At 52.3% G+C, this 6,107-nt stretch overlaps 1 pseudogene; it reads right to left on the bottom strand.

Moving 5' to 3' along the window:
- Nucleotides 1-2,816: 2,816 nt before the first annotated feature.
- LOC117501528 lies at nt 2,817-6,086 on the bottom strand (annotated as a pseudogene).
- Between the last annotated feature and the right edge of the window lie 21 nt (nt 6,087-6,107).

Here is a 6,107-nt window from a genome sequence, read left to right as displayed (position 1 = left end):
TCTTAAGCTGCGTTTACACATTACGAATGTCATATTTGCGTCATGCTTGGCACATTCCTGACATTCTTAAAGCGACTTAACGCATCTGAGGTCGCAACTGAGCGTGTTAATCCGTCTTGATTAGTGGTGATTCATAATAGAACATGACAGCGTTCTTCTCTGACGCGCACACAATTAAACCCTGCTGCACTGTGTTCAATTTCATTCCTGCAGTATGCTGAAGAAGGACAGCGATGGCAAGTCGGCTAAAAGTTTTGTTATGATGCTCCTCAGCACGCTACTGAAGGTGTTCCACCTGCTGCTGCTGTTCCTGATCAATCAATCAATCAATCAACTTTTTTCTTATATAGCGCCAAATCACAACAAACAGTTGCCCCAAGGCGCTCCATATTGCAAGGCAAGGCCATACAATAACCATGAAAAACCCCAACGGTCAAAACGACCCCCTATGAGCAAGCACTTGGCCACAGTGGGAAGGAAAAACTCCCTTTTAACAGGAAGAAACCTCCAGCAGAACCAGGCTCAGGGAGGGGCAGTCTTCTGCTGAGACTGGTTGGGGCTGAGGGAAAGAACCAGGAAAAAGACATGCCGAGAAGGGGGGCAGAGATCGATCACTAATGATTAAATGCAGAGTGATGCATACGGAGCAAAAAAAAGAAAGAAACAGTGCATCATGGGAACCCCCCAGCAGTCTACGTCTAAAGCAACATAACCAAGGGATGGTCCAGGGTCACCCGATCCAGCCCTAACTATAAGCCTTAGCAAAAAGGAAAGTTTTAAGCCTAATCTTAAAAGTAGAGAGGGTGTCTGTCTCCCTGATCTGAATTGGGAGCTGGTTCCACAGGAGAGGAGCCTGAAAGCTGAAGGCTCTGCCTCCCATTCTACTCTTACAAACCCTAGGAACCACAAGTAAGCCCGCAGTCTGAGAGCGAAGCGCTCTATTGGGGTAATATGGTACTACGAGGTCCCTAAGATAAGATGGGACCTGATTATTCAAAACCTTATAAGTAAGAAGAATAATTTTAAATTCTATTCTAGAATTAACAGGAAGCCAATGAAGAGAGGCCAACACGGGTGAGATATGCTCTCTCCTGCTAGTCCCCGTCAGTACTCTAGCTGCAGCATTCTGAACCAACTGAAGGCTTTTTAGGGAACTTTTAGGACAACCTGATAATAATGAATTACAATAGTCCAGCCTAGAGGAAACAAATGCATGAATTAGTTTTTCAGCATCACTCTGAGACAAGACCTTTCTTATTTTAGAAATATTGCGTAAATGCAAAAAGGCAGTCCTACATATTTGTTTAATATGCGCTTTGAATGACATATCCTGATCAAAAATAACTCCAAGATTTCTCACAGTATTACTAGAGATCAGGGAAATGCCATCCAGAGTAACGATCTGGTTAGACACCATGCTTCTAAGATTTGTGGGGCCAAGTACAATAACTTCAGTTTTATCTGAGTTTAAAAGCAGGAAATTAGAGGTCATCCATGTCTTTATGTCTGTAAGACAATCCTGCAGTTTAGCTAATTGGTGTGTATCCTCTGGCTTCATGGATAGATAAAGCTGGGTATCATCTGCGTAACAATGAAAATTTAAGCAATACCGTCTAATAATACTGCCCAAGGGAAGCATGTATAAAGTGAATAAAATTGGTCCTAGCACAGAACCTTGTGGAACTCCATAATTAACTTTAGTCTGTGAAGAAGATTCCCCATTTACATGAACAAACTGTAATCTATTAGACAAATATGATTCAAACCACCGCAGCGCAATGCCTTTAATACCTATGACATGCTCTAATCTCTGTAATAAAATTTTATGGTCAACAGTATCAAAAGCAGCACTGAGGTCCAACAGAACAAGCACAGAGATAAGTCCACTGTCCGAAACCATAAGAAGATCATTTGTAACCTTCACTAATGCTGTTTCTGTACTATGATGAATTCTAAAACCTGACTGAAACTCTTCAAATAGACCATTCCTCTGCAGGTGATCAGTTAGCTGTTTTACAACTACCCTCTCAAGAATCTTTGAGAGAAAAGGAAGGTTGGAGATTGGCCTATAATTAGCTAAGATAGCTGGGTCAAGTGATGGCTTTTTAAGTAATGGTTTAATTACTGCCACCTTAAAGGCCTGTGGTACATAACCAACTAACAAAGATAGATTGATCATATTTAAGATTGAAGCATTAAATAATGGTAGGACTTCCTTGAGCAGCCTGGCAGGAATGGGGTCTAATAAGCATGTTGATGTTTGGGAAAACGCACAAGACAAGAGCCGTGTGGACCCACACATCTGGCTCTCTCCACCTCCTCCTCCTCTCTGCGTCACTTCATGGCACAGAGCCCAACTTAGCATGCAGTCACAAAGTTTTTCTGCTGTGGATTTTGAGGCGCAAACTGGAGCGATCTGAATTGTTCAGCAGCTGATGGATGAATATGGGTGTGTGTGTGGACAAAATTCACCTCATTCACAAACGTGACAGAATGTAATGATGTGCTGTTATGGGCAATTGCGCGGAACAATGCAGAACATTATTCTTGACCGTGCGTAATGGTTCCTGATAATTCTCCAGCAACACCTGCCATTAATCGTAACATGTGGTAACAGGTTGCAGCAGTTCCTGAGGACACCTGACACTTCTGCACCAAATCATCACATTCATGATCAGAAGTCAAGAATGTGTACTTCGCGGCATTCGTGACCTGTCCTCATTATGTGTAAATGCAGCATAAGCTCTCCCAGGAAGGTGAGCAGAGGTGAGGAGTATTGAATGAGCCAAGGACAGCATGCCGGTGCCCCTCAGAACTCATGGCAGCACAAACGGCACCACCACGTTGGCTCCCCCCTCCTCTCCCTCTCCATCCTTGCTCCTTTCCTCTCCCTCTCCATCCTTGCTCCCCTCCTCTCCCTCCTTGCCCCTTCCTCTCCCTCTAAACCCTTGGTCCCCTCCTCTTCCTCCTTGCTCCCCTCCTCTCCATCCTTGCCCCCTGCTCCCTCCTTGCTCCCCTCCTCTCATCCTTGCCCCCTCCTCTCCCTCCTTGCTCCCCTCATCTCCCTCTCCATCCTTGCCCCTCTCCTCTCCCTCCTTGCTCCTCTCCCTCTCCTTCCTTGCTCCCCTCCTCTCCATCCTTGCCTCCTCCTCTCCCTCCTTGTCCTCCTCCTCTCCCTCTCCTTCCTTGCTCCCCTCCTCTCCATCCTTGCTCCCCTCCTCTCCATCCTTGCTCTCCTCCTCTCTATCCTTGCTCCCCACCTCTTCATCCTTGCCCTCCTCTCCCTTTCCATCCTTGCTCTCCTCCTCTCCCTCTCCATCCTTGCTCCCCTCCTCTCCCTCTCCATCCTTGCTTCCCTCCTCACCATCCTTGCTCCCCTCCTCTCCATCCTTGCCCCCCTCCTCTCCCTCCTTGTTACTCTCCTCTCCCTCCCATCCTTGCTTCCCTCCTCACCATCCTTGCCTCTCCTCTCTCTTTTTCCATCCTTGCTCTCCTCCCCCCATCCTTGCTTCCCTCCTCACCATCCTTGCTCCCCTCCTCTCCATCCTTGCTATCCTCCTCTTCCTCTCCCTCCTTGCTCCCTCCTCTCCCTTACCTCCTTGCTCTCCTCCTCTCCCTCTCCCTCCTTGCCCCCCTCCTCTCCTTCTCCATCCTTGCTTCCCCTCCTCACCATCCTTGCCCCCTCCTCTCCATCCTTGCTCCTCTCCTCTCCCTCTCCATCCTTGCTTCCCTCCTCACCATCCTTGCTCCCCTCCTCTCGATCCTTGCTCTCCTCCTCTCCCTCCTTGCTCCCATCCTATTCCTCTGCCTCAATGCTCCCTCCGCTCCCTTTCCCTCCTTGCTCTCCTCCTCTCCCTCTCCCTCCTTGCCCCCTCCTCTCCCTCTCCATCCTTGCTCCCCTCCTCTCCATCCTTGGCTCCCTCCTCTCCATCCTTGCTTCCCTCCTCATCATCCTTGCTCCCCTTCTCTCATCCTTGCTCTCCTCCTCTCCCTCCTTGCTCCTCTCCTCTCCCTCTCCATCCTTGCTTCCCTCCTCACCATCCTTCTCCCCTCCTCTCCATCTTTGCTCTCCTCTCCATCCTTGCTCTCCTCCTCTCCCTCCTTGCCCCTTCCTCTCCCTCTAAACCCTTGGTCCCCTCCTCTTCCTCCTTGCTCCCCTCCTCTCCATCCTTGCCCCCTGCTCCCTCCTTGCTCCCCTCCTCTCATCCTTGCCCCCTCCTCTCCCTCCTTGCTCCCCTCATCTCCCTCTCCATCCTTGCCCCCCTCCTCTCCCTCCTTGCTCCTCTCCCCTCTCCTTCCTTGCTCCCCTCCTCTCCATCCTTGCCTCCTCCTCTCCCTCCTTGTCCTCCTCCTCTCCCTCTCCTTCCTTGCTCCCCTCCTCTCCATCCTTGCTCCCCTCCTCTCCATCCTTGCTCTCCTCCTCTCTATCCTTGCTCCCCACCTCTTCATCCTTGCCCTCCTCTCCCTTTCCATCCTTGCTCTCCTCCTCTCCCTCTCCATCCTTGCTCCCCTCCTCTCCCTCTCCATCCTTGCTCCCCTCCTCTCCATCCTTGCCCCCCTCCTCTCCGTCCTTGTTCCTCTCCTCTCCTTCCCATCCTTGCTTCCCTCCTCACCATCCTTGCCTCTCCTCTCTCTTTTTCCATCCTTGCTCTCCTCCCCCCATCCTTGCTTCCCTCCTCACCATCCTTGCTCCCCTCCTCTCCATCCTTGCTATCCTCCTCTTCCTCTCCCTCCTTGCTCCCTCCTCTCCCTTACCTCCTTGCTCTCCTCCTCTCCCTCTCCCTCCTTGCCCCCCTCCTATCCTTCTCCATCCTTGCTTCCCCTCCTCACCATCCTTGCCCCCTCCTCTCCATACTTGCTCCTCTCCTCTCCCTCTCCATCCTTGCTTCCCTCCTCACCATCCTTGCTCCCCTCCTCTCGATCCTTGCTCTCCTCCTCTCCCTCCTTGCTTCCATCCTATTCCTCTGCCTCAATGCTCCCTCTGCTCCCTTTCCCTCCTTGCTCTCCTCCTCTCCCTCTCCCTCCTTGCCCCCTCCTCTCCCTCTCCATCCTTGCTCCCCTCCTCTCCATCCTTGGCTCCCTCCTCTCCATCCTTGCTTCCCTCCTCATCATCCTTGCTCCCCTTCTCTCATCCTTGCTCTCCTCCTCTCCCTCCTTGCTCCTCTCCTCTCCCTCTCCATCCTTGCTTCCATCCTCACCATCCTTCTCCCCTCCTCTCCATCCTTGCTCTCCTCCTCTCTATCCTTGCTCCCCTCCTCTTCATCCTTGCCCCCCCTCTCCCTTTCCATCCTTGCTCTCCTCCTCTCCATCCTTGTTTCCCTCCTCTCCCTCTCCATCCTTGCTTCCCTCCTCACCATCCTTGCTCCCCTTCTCTCCATCCTTGCTCCCCTCCTCTCCCTCTCCCTCCTTGCTCCCCCTCCCTCCTTGCTCCCCTCTTCTCCATCCTTGCTCTCCTCCTCTCCCTCCTTGCTCCCTCCTCTTCCTCTCCCTGCTTGCGCCCCCCTCTCCCTCTCCCTCCTTGCTCCCCTCCTCTTCCTCTCCCTCCTTGCCCCCCTCCTCTCCCTTTCCATCCTTGCTCCTCTCCTCTCCCTCTCCCTCCTTGCCCCTCCTCTCCCTCCTTGCTCTCCTTCTCTCCATCCTTGCTCACCTCCTCTCCATCCTTGCTCTCTGCCTCTCCCTCATTGCTCCCTCCTCTCCCTTTCCTTCCTTGCTCTCCTCCTCTCCCTCTCCCTCCTTGCCCCCCTCCTCTCCCTCTCAATCCTTGCTCCTCTTCCTCTCCATCCTTGCTCTCCTCCTCTCCCTCCTTGCTCCCTCCTCTTCCTCTCCCTGCTTGCTCCCCTCCTCTCCCTCTCCCTCCTTGCTCCCCTCCTCTTCCTCTCCCTCCTTGCTCCCTCCTCTCCCTTTCCTTCCTTGCTCTCCTCCTCTCCCTCTCCCTCCTTGCCCCCTTCTCTCCCTCCTTGCTCTCCTCCTCTCCATCCTTGCTCCCCTCCTCTCCATCCTTGCTCTCTGCCTCTCCCTCCTTGCTCCCTCCTCTCCCTCTCCATCCTTGCTTCCCTCCTCACCATCCTTGCTCCCCTCCTCTCCATCCTTGCCCCCTCCTCTCCATC

Source organism: Thalassophryne amazonica, chromosome 2, assembly GCF_902500255.1.
Source record: "Thalassophryne amazonica chromosome 2, fThaAma1.1, whole genome shotgun sequence".
NCBI classification, from domain to species: Eukaryota; Metazoa; Chordata; class Actinopteri; order Batrachoidiformes; family Batrachoididae; genus Thalassophryne; species Thalassophryne amazonica.
This window is presented reverse-complemented; position numbering and strand designations above follow the sequence as displayed.